The sequence below is a fragment of the Neovison vison genome, chromosome 10 (genome assembly GCF_020171115.1).
Source record: "Neovison vison isolate M4711 chromosome 10, ASM_NN_V1, whole genome shotgun sequence".
In the NCBI taxonomy this organism is placed as follows: Eukaryota; Metazoa; Chordata; class Mammalia; order Carnivora; family Mustelidae; genus Neogale; species Neogale vison.
Window position 1 is genome coordinate 72,428,378 of NC_058100.1, and position 22,375 is coordinate 72,450,752.

General features: G+C 51.4%; 1 protein-coding gene and 1 long non-coding RNA gene across 7 annotated transcripts in view; one reads left to right on the forward strand and one right to left on the reverse strand.

The window, feature by feature from the left end:
• The first annotated feature begins 9,351 nt into the window (after positions 1-9,351).
• ATP2B4 (ATPase plasma membrane Ca2+ transporting 4) overlaps positions 9,352-22,375 on the forward strand; it is a 95,894-nt gene continuing 82,870 nt past the window's right edge. For 5 of the 6 annotated variants that reach the window (XM_044267655.1, XM_044267650.1, XM_044267652.1 and 2 more), the window contains exon 1: positions 9,352-9,747. The gene's annotated coding sequence lies outside the window, so the exon portion shown is untranslated. Of the gene's footprint in view, positions 9,748-10,899; positions 11,009-22,375 lie in introns of those variants that run through there. The other variant, XM_044267651.1, reaches the window with a different exon arrangement.
• On the reverse strand, positions 11,602-12,074 carry LOC122918816. The gene is made up of 2 exons (XR_006386684.1): positions 11,914-12,074; positions 11,602-11,753 (listed from the first exon to the last, which is right to left on the reverse strand). It is a non-coding gene; the product is annotated as an uncharacterized LOC122918816 (long non-coding RNA).

Here is a 22,375-nt window from a genome sequence, read left to right on the forward strand (position 1 = left end):
ATGAAACAAGATGGGATAGGGAGGGAGACAAACCATAAGTGACTCTTAATCTCACGATTAAAAACTGTGGGTTGCTGGGGGGAGGGGGGTTGGGAGAAGGGGGGTAGGGTTATGGACATTGGGGAGGGTATGTGCTTTTGGGTAAATTGGAAGGGGAGATGAACCATGAGAGACTATGGACTCTGAAAAACAATCTGAGGGGTTTGAAGTGGCGGGGGAGTGGGAGGTTGGGGTACCAGGTGGTGGGTATTATAGAGGGCACAGCTTGCATGGAGCACTGGGTGTGGTGAAAAAATAATGAATACTGTTTTTCTGAAAATAAATAAATTGGAAAAAAAAAGAAGAAGAAAAAAAGGAAAAAGAAAAAAAAAGATAAAAGCAGAAATGTGTAATCCAAGAAGGCAGTAGTCTCCTCAGGGCAATTTGAAAGAAGAGTATTTCTACCTGTTGAGTCAGATGCAGTTCTGTTTCAGGGGAGGGCTATGGACAGACAGTCAGACAGACGGAGTGACTTCCCCAGAGCAGCGGGTGCCAACTTCTCCGGAGGTAGGGAGGGAACCAGACAGACAGCTCTCGTTGGGTAGCAAGAGGTTTTTGTTAAAGACGGCCGGCAGCGGCTCTCCGGACGCCTCCCTTCACACTTGGGTCTGCCCCTCTATTTGCCTGCTCTCCTCTCCCCACCCTCCCTACTTCCCAGGGTAAATATGGACAGCAGTTATCCCTTTCCCTCCTTATTCTTCCTCTGTGAAAGCCTTTGCAAAGGGGCACAGGCGTTTCTGCCATCTTCAGATCTTGCCTTCTGGGAGCTCTTAAACTGAGACGGACACACAGGCTAGGCAGACATTTAAATCCTCTCCTCCCTGCCTTTGGGTTGGGCCTGGATACGGCCCCCTCTCTACGTCTGTTCTTTTCTTTTCTTTCTTTTCAAGTAGCACGGAGGGGTGGGGCAGAGTTGGAATGACGACAGCTGGCCCCAGCTTTGTGACTTACTGGTCATCGGTCCTCTCCGACCGTCATTTCCCTGGGAAACCAGTGTAATGACACCTGTTTCTTAAGACTGCCAGAGTGAAAGGAGATGATGCAAGAAAAGTAGCTATAGTAGGAGCAGACAAATAGTAGTTTAATGAGTGACTGAAAGGTAGGTGCCCAACCCAAGCATTTGCCCAGGTCCCAGGGGGAAGCCTTGGTTCAAGGAGTCATGGGGATGGAGGGCTCAAGGGTTGTTTAAATAATGGGGAAGACTGATGGTGCCAGATGCCCGAGCCTCTGCTGCAAAGCCAATCCCACTCTAGGTTTCTGTAAGAGCCCACCTCCTGCGGTCCTTCCCAGGTGAGAAGGTGAGGGAAGAGGAATTTCTGGAATCCGCAATTCAGTATCGGCTTCAGAACGAACCAGAAGGGCTAGAATCCAACTCTTGGGATGGAGGCAGATTCCACTGCTGGCTCCTTTTCCCTGCATCCCCTTCCAGCAAAGCTGATCTCCCCAGGTCTCCCCAACACTCCCCGAGTCTATGGATCCTGAGGCCTGCAGAACCCACTTGAGCTGAGCAGGGTGAGAGGGCCTGTCAGCTCCAAGTGGGGGGGAGAAGAGTACTGGGCTAGCCGTCAGAAGACCTCTGTTCTAGGGGCATCTGGGTGGCTCAGGGGATCAAGCATCTGCCTTCAGCTTAGGTCATGATCTCAGGGTCCTGGGATCGAGCCCCACATCAGGCTCTCTGCTCAGTGAGGAGCCTGCTTCCTCCCCACCTCTCTGCCTGCCTACTTGGTGATCTCTCTCTCTGTCAAATAAATAAATAAAACCTGAAGAAGAAGAAGAAGAAGAGGAACGAGGAGGAGGAGGAGGAGAAGGAGAAGAAGGAGACCTCTGTTATATTCCTGCCTGCCAAATGTGGTGATCTCAAGCAGTTCAGTCAATTTGTCTGTCTGAGCCTCAGTTTCCCCATCTGCAGCATGGGAATAATACCTCACACCCCCTTCTCCCTATCACATAGGACTATTGCAAGGGTCAAATTAAACATCCCGTGCAGAAAAAGCACTTTGTAAATTGTCAAGTTCTCTGCAAACACAGACGAGTCCGTGGACGCTCTGGTGTAGAGGACCGAGGGGATGGGGCAGACCGTAAATTCTTGTCTGGCACAGGGGCCAGGAAGGATCCTTGCAGTTGGGTTTTCTTTGATCTGCATTTGAAATTTAATGAGCACTTAAGGCATTGCTGACACTCTAATTAGGATTAAAAATTAAATTCAAAAGCCATCACTCGTTCCCTTCCTTCCACACTCACTCCCTCGGCTCTGCTGAGCACAGCCATTAACCGAAAACTATTTTTAAAGTTGCTGTACACTCATTTGCTCTGCACTGAAACAAATGAAAGACAAATATTTTGTTAGAAAAACAAATCACGAACCAAACTAGAGTTTAAAAAAACAAAAACAACAACAAAAAAAACAAATCGAAAACCTACTTAATGAGTTCAAAGTAAAATTAACACCAAACCACTACAGCATCAAAAAAACAGCGGAACCAGAATACAATCGGAAGAGCAAAACAGGCCTCCAAGTTAATCGAACGGATTCTTCAGATCACCAAAGGCTCTGGATCCAAAAGAAACTGCTCTCGAGCCTCACCTCCATGGGCTCTGGCTTTCTGGCATCAGATTCTGTACTCCTTCCTCTCCCCGATGCCTACTGATGCTCCAGAGGCGCTGAATCCCTGGGGATGCGGAAATGAGGGAGACAGTCCCCTCCACCCAGGACCACGTGGTCCAACAGGCTTGCCCTCTGCACGCATACTGGCACTGCCCATCGCCCGTGCCTTCCCCCAGTACTGCTCTGCGCAACATGGCCCAGTACAATAGAGTTCTCGGCACCCCCACTGAACCTTGTGATTGCCAGCATCAGAGCCTGAAACCGTCAGTACACCAAAAACACAAAACCCCAACAAACAAAAGTTGAGCCACAAAGACCTCTGCGGTGACAAAGTCTGGCGATCCTCTGAGACCAGCTCGTCCAAGCCAGCGGAGGAAGCGCGCTCTGATTTACTTCAGCATCGCACCCCTGCCATTCCGACACCACGCCTTCTAACGACTGCAATAAGGGTTGTCCCATCCAGTCCTCTCCGCAGGAATGGCAGGAAGTGGGAAAAATGAAATTGCTGCCTGTCGGGAGTAGATGACCACCCACACTCAGCAAGGGGGAGAGCTAGAAGCCAGGCCTCCTGTGGAGGCCCCAGCAAGGTTCCTGCAGGGGTGAAAATGGCCCTGAGACAGCTGCGGAGATTTGCTCTTTGGTCACACAAATATAGCCAGAACTGTCCCTCCTTGTTGCCCTTGGACCCTCCCCGCTGAAGCCACTATTGTCTTCCCAGGAGCAGAGAGCTCCCTATCTGATTGCTGGCGCAGCCCTCCCCACAGACTCAGGCGCAAGTTGTTTGACTATATTATCTATCATCCTGGGGGCTGAACCTTGGCTGTGTTATCTAGTTGCAGCCTCCTTTTATCTTTTGTCATCTAGGCTCAGGCCAATTTTAAGGACTTTCTGTCTCGATGACTCTGCCTGTCCCTCTTAACCCCCTGTCCCTATGGGGGCACGTTTGTCCCCGAGCCCTTGGGGCCAACCTGTGGCTGCATCAGTTTCCCCAGCTCTGACTTCCTGGATCCAGTTTCCTCCTCTTGCCTGGGGTTATGTATGACAAGGACCGGAGGCATGGGGACAGATGTTGTTTGGATAAGAGCTTGCCTTCAGCCATCACCAGACTCCTCTGCAGGGGAGTGGGAAGAGAGACACTGGGAAGAATTTCAAAGTCCGGCTGGCTCCCCACCAGCTAGAAGAAGCCATCCCCCAAAGGCTCCAGCCCACCTCTAACTTCCCCTTCACTAGACTGTCTTTGGCTTTTTCATCTAAATCCAAGTTTTAGACATGATCACACACTTTTTTGGTGTTCTCTCTCTCTCTCTCTCTCTTTTTTTTTTCCAGATTACTTTTATTTTTTATTTGAGAGAGAAAGGGCACTTCCACACTCGCCTGTGCTATGGGGAGGGGCAGCAGGAGAGGGAGCAAGAAACTTAAGCATGCTTAAGCCCCTCCCAGGGCTCCATCCCAAAAACCCAAGATCATGACCCAAGCCAAAACCAAGAGTCAGACACCAGTCGCTGTATCACCCAGGTAACACTGTTGTTATCTAAGTTATGTGTCTCCACAGCTAGATGGGAGGCTTCTAGAGGACAAGGACTGTGTTATATATAACTATGTTATATGAAACTGCCCGGCACGGCACCGGGCATGGGTCACCCCTGCCTGCCCCCTAGGTTTCCAATCTACCTTCCACACTGTTGCCACAGCAAGCTTGCTCAACACAGACCCAAAGGGGCCGCTCAGCGCCCTCAGTAGTCCAGTCCCCCAGCCTACACTCCATCCTTCTTACCTCTGTACCTTTGCTCATGCCATTATCCTCAGGGCTCTACCCCACCCACTCCTCCAAAACAGATTAAAGCTAACTCCTCAAGGTTTTTCAGGTACCTCCAAATACCATCTCCTTTCTAGAATCTTCTAACATTCTTTTTTTTTTTTAATATTTTATTTATTTATTTAACAGAGATCACAAGTAGGCAGAGAGGCAGGCAGAGAGAGAAAGAGAGGAGGAAGCAGGCTCCCCACGGAGCAGAGAGCCCGATGCAGGGCTCTGTTCCAGGACCCTGGGATCATGACCTGAGCCGAAGGCAGAGGCTTTAACCCACTGAGCCACCCTGGCGCCCATAGAGTCTTCTAACATTCTTTTTTTTTTTTTTTTAAGATTTTATTATTTGACAGACAGAGATCACAAGTAGGCAGAGAGGCAGACAGAGAGAGGAGGAAGCAGGCTCCCTGCCGAGCAGAGAGCCCGATCCCAGGACTCTGGGATCATGACCTGAGCCGAAGGCAGAGGCTTTAACCCACTGAGCCACCCAGGTGTCAGAAGTCAGTCCCGGTGTCCATAGAAGTATGGTAGTCATTGCTGTTAATCTCTTACCTTGCCTAATTTACATATTAAACTTGATCATAGGTATGTAGGTAGGTGCATATAGGGAAAAACACAACATAGCCAGGATTCAATACTATCCAAAGTTTTAGGTGTCCCCTGGGGGTCTTGGAACGTAAGTGGGGCAGGGGTGGGGGGTACTACTGTGGGTTGTCTGGGTGGTTCATTGGTTAAGCAGCTGTCTTCAGCTCAGGTCATGTTCCCAGGGTCCTGGGAATGAGCCCCAGGTCAGGCTAATTGCTTAATGGGGAGTCTGTTTCTCCTTCTCCCTCTCCCTGCCATGCTTATGCTCTCTCTCTGTCAAATAAATAAAATCTTTAAAAAAAAAGAAGGGGGGACTACTATATTTTCATACTTTACTTTTTAACACGTATTATCTAGCACTCAATAAATATATTTCAAAAAACAACTATAACACCTTCTATTGTGGTTACTTACGCTACTAATATGTATTTTTTCCTCTCCTAAACTATAAGCTTCTCTGTGCATCTTGTCTGGGCCCAGTGGATGTTGAAGCCGTTCAACATTCAAGAAATGCATCCTGATTTGAATAGTAGGTGTCCAGTAATGAATACAATGAATGAATAAAATTCACTGAAATGAGTATGCCTGAATGGTAGATACTAGCTCAAAGGGTTTCTATATGACTTTCTGTATCACCTCGTACCAGGGACCAAAAAACCCAAATTAGTGTAGTTTATGCATGCATAATGAGTCATATAACCAGCTCATTCGTAGGAACAGGAAGAGCACAGTGGGATATGAGGTACAGTTGACTCAAATGTTGCCAGGACTCACTCTTCCCCTCTCCTTTCAGCCTTTCTCCCCATGTAAGCTTTACTCTTTCCCACAGGCCGCCTTCTTCCGGGTGCAGGAAACATGGCCGCTGAAAATTCAGGAGCCTCCCACCTCACAGTGTCCTCTGCTGGAGGGAAGCAAACCTTGTTCTCTCTGCGGTCCTAAGTTCAAAAATCCCAGGAAAGGATCTAATTGGCTCAGTTTGGGCCAATTAGAGGTGGGACCGCTAGTAAAATGACAATTCCCTTGTTAACAGTGAGAAGAAAGATAGTCTTCAACAAGCCATGTGGGTGTGGGGAGGATGGTTGTTGCTCTAGGCAGGCAAACAGCTGATCCCCCAGGAGGGAGAGATGCAGCAGCTGGCATTCAAACGAGGTGAGGAGAATCTGCCAGTGTGATCTGGGGAACTCCTGAGGGAGCTCTCAAGGGGCCAGACGAACATATTCTGTTAAACACCTAAGGGAGAGACAAGGCTGAATGCACTTTCTTCAAATGAGAGGAGGGATGGGGACAGGGTCCTCTGTGAAGGCCACCCTGCCGAGACTGGCCTGCTCCAGGGAGGCCATGGCCCAGCGGTGGGGATAAGAAGAAAAGGGGGCTCCTTGGAGGCTGGGGCAGTATCAGCTATACACAACAGCCCAGGCAGGAACCTTTGTGGGTAGACGTAGCCCCCTCCATCTTGCCAAGGTGGGGGGAGGGACACAAATCCACTGTCTTACATTTAGTGGTTATTTCTATGGGTCGATTGATTTTTATCTGTTCTAGACCTCAAACCTGCCGTTGGAAGAAATAAGCCACGGAGGCTTCTGGGTTTCCAGAAAGCACAGGTTTTTGTGGCTGGCTTAGATGCAGAGATCAGGCTAAAGACCCCTAAAGTCACCTTGACCCACCTCTCACATCCTCCCCTCTTGCCTCCACAAGGGCTAGGGGCTGGAGGGTTCCTCTTCTCTCATCCCACCACCCCCACCTGGGCAGGGGGCAGCCCTGGGCTCTGAGAGAAGGGAGGACCAGCCAGCCAGAGGTGGGACACACAAGGGAGCCTCTCTGGCAGCACCTCCCCCCCAAAGCCTGTCTCCCCAAAACTCCCCAGGGAGTTTGAAGAGAGGATCTTGCCTTTCACATACTAACCAGCTAGCAACTGACATCGTGTCTCAGCCCCCACATACCAGGCAGCCGAAGTCGACTTCTCCTTTAATGGGACCACACATCTGGCCTAACTTGTTACTCCCCCAAGACAAGTTTACTGAACAGTTAGGCAATGCTTCCACGCACAGTCACTGCAGACAAGCTTAAAATATAGTTTAATACATTTAAAGCACCATTCTGGAGACTGGCTTTCTCAGGATAAAGATGCAACTGACACTCATTGGGCTCTGAAATGTCAGGTTATGGCAATCCAGCAGGGAGCCCGACAAGCTGTTAAATCTGAAGCCTGCTCGTGGAATCCTTTCCTTCCATTCCCATGTCTTCCCCAACAACCCATCTGGGCTCCTAAAGCTGACATTTGGGTAGGACTTCCCAAACTCTAACAAGGTATGTCCATATCCCTGCCAGCAGGTCCTCCAGGGAAATGCCCTGGGGGGTGGGGTGGGAGGGACCCAAGAAGTTGGGAGGGGGTGGGGAGTGAATGAAAACCAAACTCACCCTTGGGTGAAGCTTGGAAAGAAATCCATGGAAGGGGGTGCCTGGGTGGCTCAGTGGGTTAAGCCTCTGCCTTCAGCTCAGGTCATGATCTCAGGGTCCTGGGATTGAGCCCGCATCTGCCTCTCTGCTCAGCGGGGAGCCTGCTTCCCCCTTTCTCTCTGCCTGCCCTTCTCCCTACTTGTGATCTCTCTCTCTGTCAAATAAATAAATAAAATCTTAAAAAAAAAAAAAAAAGAATTCCATGGATGGTTTCCGTAGAAGGTGCTATGTGCTCCCCCTTATCCCTGCAACCTTCTACCAGCTGGGCAGGAGAGAAGCAGCACAGGACAGGCAGAGGCTTATTTTGGACCTGGTTCCCCAGATGGATGGCACCAGACAGTCTCCATCTTGGGGAGCTCTAAGTTCTGTGCCCGGCGTAACAAATCTAAAACAGTTTCCTTCTTTTTATCTGGGGTCAGAAATAGGATGAGTATGAGTTACTGAGAAGCAGCGGGATAGGAAACTAAAGAGAGGAGAAAAGGACCCAAATGTTAGGAAATCAGAGACGATGCTAAGGGACAGAAGGAAAGTAGACCTTCGGAGTCTAATTCACAAGTCTGTTTCTCCTTGTGCCTATGGTTCTCCATCCAGTCCCGGGGCAGGGAGGACAGGATGCAAAGCAGGGCAGGGATGGTGTGAAGGGCTGGATTAGGCTGAATGGATCTAAGAGGCCTTTTCCCGAAGCCCTGAAGTTCTGCTGGGTCACCTTTTTCACTGCACAGTTGACGACCCTAACCTGTGCCTTCCAGAAGCACATGAACATGAATGAGTGCTGTGCCGAGGTAAGTGTGGGAATAGATCAGTCAATGTAGATGTGTTGTGTGAATCAGTGGACGGTACGTGTTTGTACTTGAAAGCCACAATCAAAATCCAGGCAAAAGCTATGGGTGGCACTCTTGCACAATGCTGGTGGGGGTGTGGTGTGGAGGCGTGATTAACAATTTATAGGCTGGGTATAAGTGTGCATGGATGCTGGAGTGAGGGCAAATGAACATGGAAATGTGTGTTGGAGCAGGACACAAGCACAGGAAAATTCATGGACTTTGGAGTCGGTCTGACTTAGCTTTGCATCCTGGCTCTGTCCTTAACCAGGTATATAACCTTGGGCCAGACGCTGGTCCTCAATTTCCCCAACTATGAAATGAGGATGATAATAACTGCCTGCCAAGATTGCCGGGAGCATCGGAAATAATATCATGCATACAAAGCTTTTCTGCTTTAGCCCACACATAGTAGGGCTCATAAGAAAGCAGCTATTATCATGCACTGTGGATGGGCCCCTGGTAGGTAGGGAGGCAAGAGGGAGCAAAATATGACCCAGGATCCTGTGTGTGTGAAGTCTGGGTGAGGAGGTGTGTGCTACGATTTGTGTGAAAGCAAAGAGTGTGCATCCAAAGCAATTCCTTCTCCTCCACGGAGCCCTCTATTGAGACAGGGGAAGGAGGGTGGAGGGCCAGTGACCAAGGTGCAGCAGATACCTTGGGTTTTGGGGTCCTGGGTCCAAGTGAGTAAGAGGATGAGAGGCCCTTAGGAGCTGCAGGAAACCAAACTCCGGCAGAAGCTTCCTTTTTTTCCCTCCACCCAGCAACGGTAGAACACCACCACCCACATCCACTCCCCACCCCCCCCCCCACCCTACTTTCCTTCCCACAAGCGACAGCAAGGGCGGGGAGGAAACCCGAGAGTAGAGAGGATTCCTCCCCTCCATTTCTCCATTCCCCCTTAAGACAAACCAGGAAGCAGCTGCGGCTGGAAATCGTGCCACCTTAACAGTAGAGTAATGGTCTGGCCTCCAGCCAAGCCCCACCTCCGTCCCAGCTCTCGCTCCTCCCCCTTCTCCTCCCTCAATGCTCCAGAGCTGGTGTGCAAGAGTCTGGCCGGAGTTGGCTGGAGCTGTTGCCATGACAAGCATTTTCTTAGGAGAGCTCTGCTGTTGAGACCGTCCAAAGCTGGGGGTTGAGGGGGAAAGCACGAACTTCCTGGGGAACCATCCCTCTGAGGAGAGCAAGGCCAGAGACACCGGTCCAGCACCCATTTTCTTCCCGGAACCTGAGCGGTCCTTCCCTTGGCCGGGGGAGGAGACCCAGCCCACTCCCCGGCGGTAGCTGGAAAGGCGAGAGAGCAAAGCCAGCATCGATAACGTGGTTGCCACACTGGGGAGACCAGTGGGTGGTCACCCCCATCCTACCCCGTCCATGGAAACCCGGAGGGAGAGTCCCGCTTGGAGAAGCCTGGATCTTTGCTAGAAAGAGAGGTAGGCTTGCAGAGAATGAATTGACTCGAGATTTGCAAACTTTGTTTCTTTCTTTGCTCTCAATGGCTTCTAAAACTCCCTAGCATGTTTCTTGCCTAGCCCGTTTCTTGCCACTGGATTTGGAGTGTGTGTGTTTGTGTGTGTGCACGCACAGATTTGTCAAACACTGTATTTCCTAGATTCCGTTCTGAGAGACCGCGTAATCAAACAAGTGATTTCTTTCTCTTTTCCTAGTTTTTGTCATTCCTGGGCCGTGGGGGGTAGGGAGATGGAGAGACTGTCTTTCTCACACCCAAACTGCGCTTTTGGAAAAAGCATTTATTTCCCTCCATCCGTTCCTGCCCTCCCCCTCCCCCTTGGCTTGGGAATGAGACGCAGAATGGAAAACTGTTGCAAAAATATTTTCCGCGTCTGTTCCCTTTCTCCAAAGCCCCAAAGAGAGATTGGAAAAAAAAAAAAAAAAAAGAACTGAGTAAGAAATTTTCAACAGGAAGGAGGGCCTGTGATGAGGGACTGGGAGAGGGGCTCACTGGGGGGGTGGAGGTTGGAGAAGTTGGGGGGTAGGGAGGGTAGTGCACAAATTCACAAATTAAATTTCTTTAGCTTTGTGGAGAAACCTCAGCAGTTTCTCTGCCGCTTGCAAAACATCCTCAGACTTTCACGTCTATAATTAGCTGTGGAAAAAGCTGGGAGTTCCCTCGCCCCGCTGTTGTTGAGTGTGTGCCGAGCGTCAAGAACCAACTGTTTGAGTGTCTCTGAGGGCACCGCCCCACACATCTCTGGTCCCACGGGGGAGGAAAGAGCAGGGGGTGAAGTTGGAAAGTTTGCAGTTCCAGGGCTGGTGCCTGTGGGGCTGGTGAGCGTTGGGTGGCTGGGGGTTGGTCACAGGCATCCTGGGGAGGGTCTCCAAGCGTCCTGAGCCACGGCGCCGTCTTGCAGAAGAGCTGGAAATGGGGCTGGGATGGTCCCTCCCGCTCTCCTGCACACGGTCGCTCCCTCACATACTTGGCTGGCTCTTGGGGTGGAGGAGGCCGGCTGGCACCCTCCCCAAGGCGAGGCCCGCCTCCCGCACTCCCGCGTCTCCGAAGGACCCACCGCTCTTCTCCAGCTGCGTGGGGCGGGGGGGGGGGACGCGGGAGTGGCCTGCGCATCCCGGGAGCGAGTGGGCACTCTGCTGGCCAGAGGCACCTCCCCCGGGCATTCCTGCCGGACTTACAACAACTTGCAGACGCGGTGTCGGCGCCGGCTGGCCTGGTAGGGGGTATGTCGGATGGAGAAATCGCGGGCACGCAACTGACGCGGCGGGGGAGGGGAAGTGAATCCCGGGCTACAGCGCCATCTCCTCTGGGTGGGGTGTCTGGCTGGGAGGCTGCAGATCTTCCCCTCCCTTCTAGAGCTCCTCCCCAGAGCTGCCCCTTCTTGCCCTTCCTATCCCGAAGCCCCCTTCCAGCCCCCTCAGCGCCGGCTCTCTTTCCGTGGAAGAAAGGGAAGAGATCAGGGTCATCCTAGGCTGGGACAAACCGTGGAGGGGGCGCCTAGGCGGTCAGGACGGGCTGGCTGGGGAAAGGTGAAGGAGGAGGAGGGCAGGAGGAGATGGTGGCTCCAATGGCTTAGTGAGGGGGTACGGCTTGGCTAGGGGTGGTGGCGTGGGGAGCGGGAGCTGGGAGGTGGGTCCTGGACCTGAAGCTGACGGATCAGCGGGGTTGGTCTGGGGGATGGGTGGGGGGGAAAGGAAGCACCTGCCTTCTGCCCCAGCTGGTTTGGTTGGACGGGTGGTAAAGGTGAGAGCTTAGCAGCTGGGAAGAAGGAAGCAAAGGACTGTTGGAGGAGATATTAAATGGGGGCCCAGGGAGCAACAGGAACCAGTTTTTATTTTGAGGCGTTGGATGACTGATCTGAGTGCACTCCAAGGCCAGGCAGCTTCTCCCTCCTTGTCTCCTGATGGAGAATGAAGTGAGGCCTTCCCCAACGGGCAGGTGACCCAAGACAGGATCCGTGCTCTTGTTCTGTAAGAAAGGGGGAGGAGGATCCATTTCTACCCTCCTGCTGGGGGGCCCCATCCCCCTGCCACCATCTTGCTGAGGTTCAACCCGAAATCACCCCTCCCCCCGCGCGCCCTGCCACCGTGGGGGCCCATAATCCCACCATCCCAGCGGCTGGCCTTACTACTTTCAGTGCTCTGACTAGGGGCAGGTTCTGGTGGGTTTCGGAAGGGCTTGTCCCCGAGGAGCAGGTCCCTATCTAGAGCGCGCCGAGGCGCCGGCTCTCCCATCCCCCGATCCCGCCGAGGTCCGGAGTCGCGGGGCTTGGGCGATGCGGGCACCTCTCTTCTGTTCCCGCCTGGGCTGCAGCAAACCCGCGGCCCCCGGGCTCCTTGCGGCCGGCGCCCCGCCCCGTCGCGGCCTCTCCCGCAGCTCGGCTCCGCCCCCCGGCGCTGCCTTCCCGCGAGTACTCCGAGCGGGAGGCGCCGGAGCCGCCGAGCCCAGGTTTGCTGCCTCCCGGCCTGCGCTGAGCCTCCAGCCCCTCCCCGGCCCGCCGCCACCTCCGTGTCCCCGGCTGGATTCAAGGGCATGTCTGGATTCGAGGCTGGATCGAAGGAGGCACAGTCTTAGCCCCGGGACTCTCAGCACAGTACCTGACATGTTATAAGGTGCTTGGTCAACGTTTGTTGAAAGAAGGAAGTGACATTTCGGGAGAGCCCGAGAATCGCCCCTCCTCGGGGCTGATGCCTAGCTAGCCCTGTGGGCTTCAGTTCCCCTCCGCACAATGGAAAGACTGCGCCCGCTGTAATGGTGGGAGGGAGTGGCTGAGTCAGATTTGTCCGATCTCTATGGTCTTTGGTGTCAGAACAAAGTCAAAATGGGAACGCCCAGTCAAGGGCAGAAGGAGAGCAGTTAGTTTGCCCGGGGTCTGAGTGCCGTTAGAAGTCACGTGGTGTGGAGGAGGGGGTGGCGGTCCCTGAGCAATGATGCTGGGAGTCTCCGTCTTCCCCCGCCTGGGCTGGAGGGTCTTCAGAGGGAAGAGAGCCCCTGGGGCTACTGGCCCAGCCCGGACTCAGCTGCCACCTGTCAGCTACTCAACATTCCACGGGAAACGGCCTCTATTTCAAGAATTTAGCTGCTCCCAGTAATCCTCATGGGCCCTTTTCTCTTTTGGTTTATGTTCTTGGTGTGGGACCCAGTGCCCAAAGACATGGATAAACTGCCTGTTTGGGGCCTTCCAGATCCATGAAGCTTTGTAAGGAGGAAAGAAGGGCGGTTGTTCCGGCTCCCCAGGACCTTAAGGAGCATGTTTGGCTTGGGTGTTTGACCCAGGTGTTCTGCCCAGGTGTTTGGTTTGACCTTGCAGAGGAATGCCAGACCCTGAGCCCTCACTGCTTTCCCTGGAGGAATTCTTCTAGCTCTTTGATGTCTTCCCCCAGCCTACCCCTCAGATAGCACTCCCTTCCCAGCCTAGGTCCCTGCTCCTCCGACTTGATTCCCATCATCCCCAATTGGTATTTGGTCAGACTGGGAGGACTTCCTTTCCCCTGCTCATTTTCCTTTTCCCCTTTCTGTAGAGTGGGTCATAGAAAGAGAGCAGCCCCTGGGGCTGGAGTCTCCAAGGTTTGTGTGGAATGTTTTGTGCTTCCTCTCCCAACATCTCTCTTTGTCTCCTTTTTCCTCTTTCCCTGGTATGAGCCAGGCTTGCTCCACTGACTTATTTCCTCTGCACGTGTTAAAAGAGAAATGACAGGGACTTCTGGATTCTGCCTCCACCTTAAGCCAGCCCACTGTGGTCAGCCCACAGTCCTGTGGGAGGGAAACCAGGCAGGATCCAGTTAGGACCAGAGCCAAGGGCTCCTGGTCAGCACAGGAGCTCTTGGAGCCAAGTTGTGTTGGGGAGTGGGCGGGGGTGGGATGTGGAGAGACCAAAGGAGAGAAAAGGGAGGTGAGAATTAGGCAGCAAGGGGCAAGGATCCCTTCTCTCTACTGCCTTCCTCACTGGCTGATGTCTTCAGCCTCATCCCTTCTCCGTGCTCTGATTTCCCAAGTGAAGTACAGAAAGCTCTAGGATAATTCAGGATGATGAACTGGGATGGCATCGGTGAGACCCTTTTGCCAGATCACTAGGGCAGGGGCAGTGTGAGGCTGTGTGTTTACTGGTGGGGAGGTCAAGGACTCTCAGATAGAGGCTCAGGGAAACTCTCAGCTTAGAACACCTCTCCCAGGATCCACCTAGGTTGCAAAGTCAGTGCTAAAACTGCAATCCAGTACAACTCCTAGAGAGGGCAAGCCAGCAGTATCTAACCAAACAGCATACGCATTTACCCAACAGTCCTACTTCTAGGAACTTATCCAGAAAATGCACATTCACAGATACAAGAAGACATATGCACAAGGTGATTCTTTAAGGCATATTTGTAACAGGAAAGGAAATCACTGGAAGCTACCCAATGGCCATCTTTAACAGACTGGCTGAATGAACAACAGCACATCCACTCAATGGAGTACTATGCAGCCAAAAAAAGTAGGAGCTCTGTGAACTGATATGACGTGATTTCTAGCATATGTTAAATGGAAGATACGAGATGGTAAAGAGTCTGTGTAGTATGCCACCTTTGCATCGAGAGAGCAAGAGAAGTAAGAATAGTTTTTTGCAAACACACACACTGACACACACACACACACACACACAAACACATACAAAGGTTAAACCCGAACTTAATTTAAATGGTTACCTATAGGGTGGGTGGGAACAAGATAGAGGAGATAGAGATGGGAATGAAACTTTATTATGACACTTTTTTAGACAGTTTTGGGTTTTGTACCGGTATAAATATTTTACATAGTTACCAGTTAAATTAGATCGCAGAGAAAGAAAACAGTAAACCCCAAAACCGACCGCAACAGAAGTAATGAACCTAACTGAATGTCCATTTGATTACTCGTCAAAGAAAATAATTAATTCAAGTAATTTTTTTGGTGTAATGCCTCAATGCTTAGTGGAATGTATATTCTTGGTATAAAAAGAACTACCAAAAAAATCTCGAACTTTACTTTATCATTGTGTTATTAGTCATGGTTGGTGTCAGAAATTGGAAACAGTTTTTTGTTTATTATAGGATAGATCTAATGAGTAACCATATTGATAGCTTTGGAAATGAGGGTTTCACTATGGAAGAAGAGAGACAGAAATACAGAACTGGGGAAGGTGAGGCAGAACCCCGTGATCCTTTAACTCCTAGGCCTATTCCCTGGAAGGGTCTAGAAGCAGTGCTACCCGGTAACAGTGAGCACATCTGGTGCCCAGATGTTTCTTTCTAAGGACCACTGCTCCCCCACCCCCCAACCAGAAAGCAGTGCTCCCTGGAGAAATGGCAGGTTCTAAGTGTGGGACTGGGGACATACACATGAATCATGTGATGCCAGAAAGCTAGAACATGCTCGTGGCCAAAGGACACTGGAGTGCAGTTTCGGGGCACATTGAGCCTTGAAAAGAATAAGAGTAGTAGATTGTGAGACACCGAATAAAAGATGCCGCGAGTCCATTCTGATGGTTAAAGTGGAACAGGGAGGGAAACCGCTTAGCACAAAGATGCCAACTAATGAAAGATGGCGGCACTGACAGACCTTGACATTTCCCAGTTTGCGACCCCTCATGTAGTAGCTGGTACGCGCCAGGCTTTACTAATGAATGCTAAACCCGCTGGGTGAAAGGCTGATCTCAGTGCGTGTCACCTCATGAATTACTTACTCACTGCAAAATGAAACACCTGCCTTTGCGACGGGGACATTCAACACTGATCCCCATAACCCAATAACCAAACATCGGCCCTAGCGGGCCCACCCGGCCCGAATTCCTCCTGATGAGTGAGACGTCACCTGTAGTCTTGTCAAAAATGCTTATCTGGAATCTAATCGCGAGGAGACCAGAGGCAAATCTAAAATGTGAGCCATTCCACATGACCGTGGACTGAGGCTTCAAAAAAGTGGATGTCATTAGTAGAAACGTTGAAATTGTGTGCCAAGGGAGAAGGGCAGGAAGGCAGAAGGCAGGCCAGATGTAAAGAAGCTAAAGAAATATTATAGCCAAAGGCCATGAATAAACCTTAAATGGATCTTGGGTCAAAAAAAGAAAAGACCGTAAGAGACATTCTGGGACAGGTATGAGATGATATGTCATTATTAATTGTTGAGGATGTCACAGTGGTAATGAGAATGGTTTTGTAAGAGAATATTCTCATTCTTAGAAAGTATGCAGAAGTATTTAGGGGCCAGCGGTTTGCAGGTGATTGTCCAGTGGTTCAGCAAAAATAGTACGGTGTGTGGTATGTATGTGCGTACAAAATAGTAGCAATCGGTGATTCTCATGAAGGGTCTGGAGTTGTTTATGGTACTGTTTTTTTTCAGTGTTTCCGTTTCGGAGTTTTTCTGATACTAAGCTGGGGAGAGACGTCAATACCCAGGAAGGACCCTTAGGTTCCCAGACTCCTCTCTCTCCTCTCCCAGACTCCTGACCTACAGGACCACCCTTTCTCAGTTCCCCCAGCCCCATACATCACAGGGAGGGGGCATCTGGACAGCGTGGTTTCCCCTGGGGGTCCTCCTCTCCCTCACTGCTGTCAGCACGACACTTTCCAGACTTCCGGGTGGGAGCAGCTGGGCACAGTGGGTGGGCCAGCTGGGCCAGGGGCAACAGGTGGGAGCAGGCATTTCCCCACCATGCTGTGGGCCAGCTGAGAAAGCGTAGGAGCTGCAGGCTTCCAGAATCATCCACCTCCTTTTTGGGGAGGGGTCCCAGGCTAGGAGAGGAGGAATCCACTGACGGCCCCAAGGCTGTTTCTAACCAGCCTTTTGTATCCCTTCTGAATTCTGTAATTCCGTGATTCTCAAAGAAGCTGGCAGTGCCTGCCCTAAGCCTTCATGCTTGGGCTAAGCAAGGCCTTCTGGGCCCACGCCCGCCCCCCGCCCTCCTTGGCAGGGACCTGTACCTGCCGCACTGTCAGTGACCTAGATCATCACCGTGCTATCCACCCCCGCCTTTCCAGCCGGGTCCCAGCTCTGGAGAGAGATCAGGTTTCCAGGACTGCCATTCTCTCTCTCTGTGTCTCTCTCTCCCCTCCCTGGAAACCCTGGCATGACTCAGGGCTCTTTTCATGCAGGGGAGGGCTATCGATCCCTTAGTCAATTCCCCTTCTGTCTTGCTAGGGAGCCTGTAAGAGCGTGAGCCAGGAAGTTGAAAGGGGGCAGACAGGGCAGAGTTTGCCCTTGGGTTCTGCCACGCCTGCCAGAAGAGCATGGGACCGGGAGTCAGAAAACTGGTGATCTGGCCTTTCCTGTGTGACCTTGACTAAGGCGGTGATGTCTCTGGGCCTTTGTCTCCCCCGCTCTAAAATGAAACCCAGCTTGGTTGGACAAGGGCATTTCTGATTCAAGGCTCCTTTTCTACAAAGGGGTAAAATTCTCAGTCCCCAACCTGAACTCTTTTTATCTTAGGGCCTAGCACAATGTAGCACAGCAGCCTGTCGCCAAGTTGAGTCCTTCTATCAGGATGTCCAGAGGTAAGGAGTCGTAAAGGAATCTGCTCTGGGGACAGCCATTCTTGAAGTTCGGGAGTAGGACAGGCCCTAAGACTCCCCACCTCACCTGCCTGGATGGTGGATTAAGATGTATCTATGCAGTGCCTTTCAAAGCCACAATTCTGTTCTGTCCTAAGCCAGAAACAAAGGAAAATCAGCTAGAGATACAGAAGGTCCAAGCCTTCGGGGGTTTGCTCTCTCCTAGGGAACATGACAGAGGTATGAGACTGAACCACGGACCATATGAAATTGCCGAGATGCAACCACTTTTGACCTATAAAAGGCGATCTCATATGGCGCAGCCTCGTAGGAACGTTAGCAGTTATTGGAAATCAGTGACTGCACTCCGTGCTGTGAGATAGATGTTTTCATCCGAACTATGTGTCGGGTTTGGAGAAATTTGGCCATCTGCTGGGCCAGCCTGCCCTCCCTCTCAATCCAGACTTTTGGCCTTGGAGGTAGATACATCGGCCAAACCCTTGTCCGGACTCTGGCCGAGATTCCAACATTAGCCTTTCTTCGTAACTGACCAGGTCAGCTGCCCACAGGGGAGAGAGGGGAGTGCTGTCCATCCACAGTCTACTATTCCTCTGCCCCGAATGCCCTGCCTCATGTCTTGGGAGCTGAGGCTGGACAAAAGTCAGAAAGGAACAAATTAGAAGTACCCACTCTGTTCTTCGTCTCCCTGCCCCCCCACCCCAGTCTGGTGGCCGATAAGAGCAGGATCGCACACTTGAAGCCTCATCTGGCCCAGGACACATGACCCAGTGATGCTTGGTCTACAGGGTACTAGTGGGAATTTCACAGGGCTCACCTGGAATTATTCTTGGAAGAGGTGATTGCCAGACGGGATCTGAATGGGGAGAGAGGATAGATTTGATGGAGTTGAGGTTGGGGGAGGGAAGGTGGGTTGGGAAGTAGAGCTGGGCTGCTGCATGCGGCCAAGGGCAGAGGATACTGAGCATCATGGAACGTCCAATGCTGTCTGTTGCCCACCTCCCCCATCCCCCCCCCCCCCCCCGCTGGAATGACTCCAGCCTTTGTCTGAGCCAGCACCCGGGGTGCGGTCAGGATGGCATCTGGCCTCAGTAGCAGCCCTCTGTGTGCATGGTCTCCTCGTGCTTGTGGACCATTAGGATGATTTTTTTGATGTTTCCTCCCTGCCGTCTGTACCACAGCCTTCTTTGTGGGACACACTCAGATGACATCTGTTAGCATGCTAGGACGGACACAGCTGGCATCCACGTTTCCAGGGGCTCCCTTGACCTTGGTGCAAGTTACCAGGCTTGGCCTGGAGGGCGGAGTGGATTGTTCATGTTACTGAGCCAGGGCATTCGAGATGGACAGAGTTGGGGAATGGGGCCATTGCTCTCTTTGGCAAGGGAGAAAACTGAAACCCGGAGACTTACTCACCCAAGGACACCTAGTGAGTTTGATAGTTTGAGGCCAAGCGGGAACTAGAACCCACTTCTCCCCACTCCATGTCTGTGGCTGGGCCCCTGATCCCATCAGTGCCATACATGTGACCCAGATCAATGCCCAACCTCCTCACTACCCAGTGTTTCTACCCAAGTCACAGAGAGAACCAGCCTGGCCCTTCCAAGGATGGCGTGTAGTGGCATGGTGAGGTCATGTGTTAGAAGCACTTTGGAAAATGTCAGAAACCATAAAAGCGCTGTGCCATGATTATTATTGTTTCTGCTTTTCCTAACAATCAAGGTCATTAGCACTGAAGAAAATGCAAAGGAGAAGCACTTGCTGGCCCCACCCTCATCACTGTGTGGCTCCTAATGGAGCTGGGTTTTCTCTCTTGGAACTTTCTGCGGCTCCTCCCAGTGAGTGGGCCTGGAGCTAGGAGAAGCAAGGTCATTGAGAGGGGGAGCCGAAGGCCTGGGGAGGGGTGGGCAGAACCTTCCCCCTGTCTGGATAACCCTGGCCCTTTCCTTTCCACAGGGCATAGCATCTCTGAAAGGTCAGAGGAAGTGTGCAGGGGAAGCCCTCTGTTCTCCCCCTCTGCTGGGTTGGCTGCAGAGCTCTGATTTGGGGGCTAAGAGTCAGCAGATTGGGGCTGCTGTCGTGTGACAGACAGCACAGGCTGATGTGATTGTCAGGCCAATCTGCAATTCATTTGCTTGTTCGTTTATTCATTTGTTCTTTCAACAAACATGACGTGAGCACAAACTGTATGCCAGGCACTACGTTAGGATTTGGGGAGAGGTCATGTCCAGGACGCAGAGTGGCCAAGAATCACCTCCTTTCCGCTCAAGGACAAGTGTCCTGAGCCCTGGGGCCCATAGCAAGCCCTAAATGGCACAGTGTTCCAGAGAACTTGAATTTGTGTCCCTGGAGAGCGGGATAGGAAAACCTCTGACCTCAGAAACATAAGGCCTAGATTCCATACATCATTGAGCTGAGAGGGGGCTTTGGAGACCACTGCCGGGCAGCCCCATGTTACCTATGGACTTCTGGCCAGATGGTGAAGGCTGTGCCCTTGTCCTTTACCAGAGGAAGTCATCTACCGGGCCAGGGCGCAGTGCAGAAGCTGGGCATCCATCTACCTGCTGTATCAATCCTTAGCCTACCCCGCACACCTGCACCGTGTTGTCTGAGTTTGCAATCCCTTGCTTACTACATCCAGGAGCCCCTGAGCTGGACTGGGCAGAGCCGTTCCATTGCTGGGATGCCCAGAAAGGATCTGAATGAGACCTTGGAATGAAAACAAACTTCCCAGAGAAACCCTCCAGTTTCTCCTCCAATCCTGACTTCCCATTTCAGCCCCTCTCCCCTACTTTTGAGAGGCACTGTGATATCACCGGATAAAAGAGTGGATGTAGATTTGGTTGGTACCTATGACACAGATCTTTTTTGAACTTCAATGTTCCCCTCTATAACGTGTATATATTATTACCCTTCCTGACCTGCCCTATAGGGTGTTGTGATGGACAAATGAAACGCAGTGGGGGAAAGCCTGGCGTACACGCTGAATGGCTGGGGACGTGCGAGTGTTAGGTAGGCATAAGGATTCGTATTCCAGGGCCTCCCCCCATTCCCCACTGCTCCTTCCTTTCTTCCTTTCGTTCTTTCTTTTTTAAGATTTTATTATTCATTTACAGAGAGAACACAGGGGCAGGGGCAGAGGGAGACAGAGAGAGAAAGAGAGAGAGCACTTCAAGCAGACCCCTCACTGAGCACCGAACCTGACGCAGGGCTCGAGATCATGACCTGAGCCCAAATCAAGAGTCGGATGCTTAACTGCCTGAGCCCCCCTGGGTGTTGCCGTGGCTCATTTCCATTCCTTCTCTCTGCTGCCCGGCCCCTTGATGCTACTACAGAGCATATCCTTCTCTGTTCTCTCACTGCCCGCTCGGGATGCTGCTCTCCCTGAGTCCTCCTTGCCTAGATCAAGCCCTAACACAACAACAGCGATAGCAGCAGAAGTGATAGTCTGACACACCATTCATTCATTATGAGCTAGATCCTAGGGTTCTTGCAGGTAATATTTGCAACAGGCTGTCAAGTTGTCGTTTTACAGATTAATGAAGGTATTCATAGAGCATAAGGCTGAGGTCCAACCCTAGCCTAAAACATACATAGATTTCCTCTCTCCATTGCCAAGCGAGTGACTGACTGGTTGACAGGAACATGGGGGAGATTCGACAAAGTTTATCGAATGTCAGCTAAATGCCAGCTGCTTTCACATTATGTCACAACAACCACCTTCTGAAGCAGGTATAGGATTCGTCTTCTAGTTCATCTGATTACAAAGCAGGAAAAAGTTGGGGGGGGGCTTTATTAAAAGTTTATAGAAAAATATCACAGACCTTAGTAGGGGAAAGTGTAGCCCCCCTGGGTGGGTGCTTCTCTCTGGGGCTGTGTGCCCTCTCTTCTCCTCTGCTCCCTTGTCTGCAGGCATGGCACCCACTGTGGTCAACCCAGGCAGCGGGGTCAGCCTCCAAATCCATACGACCTTCCTGCTTAGCTCTCCAAGTAGATGAACAGTCGCTCAGTCCAAAGGGATGCCGAGAGATGCTGATTCCAGCATAGGTCCCGTGTCCCCCCTTGCCCCAATGATCTGTGGCTTAGGTCCTGTGTCCATCCCGGCACCAGTGATCTGTGGCCTGCTGGAGGGAAGTGGGGAGGAATAAGATGTGGCCACCAGGTCTCTCCCTTCAACAGTGGCTCTAGGAAGGAGCAGGTATTTCTAGAGGGGACATTCTTTGACCTCACGTAGTGGATTCAAAACCAAATACTCTCTCTACCACACCAAACGGTGTCCAGGACATTGTAGACATGATGCTCTGGTCTCAGCCTCTAACCAGAGGACATGTGATTCTGTTGTCCCAGAATCTGGGGGTCCAGCTAGGAGGCCTAGAAAAATAAGATCAGCATTTGTGAACCCTGCTATATGCCAGGCATTGTGTATACATGATTTATTTTTTAAGCTTTTATTTTGGGGGCGCCTGGATGGCTCAGTTGGTTAAGCATCCGACTCTTGGTTTCAGCTCAGGTCTTGATCTCAGGGTCAAGTGTTGGTCTCCATGGGCATGAACCCCACTTAAAAAAAAAAAAAAGATTTTATTTTTAAGTAATCTTTACACCTAACATGGGATTCAAGCTCATGACACCTAGATGGAGAGCCGAATGTTCTACTGACTGAACCAGGCAGGCACCACCCCCCTTTTTTGCATATATATTATTTTTAATCCTTACAGCACTATTAGGACATGCTATTGTCCCAACTTTTTTTTTTTTTTTTTAAGATTTTATTTATTTAACACAGAGAGAGAGAGAGAGAGAGAGAGAGAGATCACAAGCAGGCAGAAGCAGGCGGGGCGGGGGACTGGGGAAGCAGGCTCCCCACTGAGCAGACAGCCCAATGTGGGGCTCCATCCCAGGACCCTGAGATCATGACCTGAGCCGAGGGCAGAGGCTTAGCCCACTGAGCCACCCCGGCGCCCCATAATGTCCCAATCTTAGAGGTAAGAAAGCTGACACTTAGGGAGTTAAGTAGCTCGCCCAGAGATCTTCTGGACTGATCTTTGACCCAGGCCTGTCTGACACTGAGAC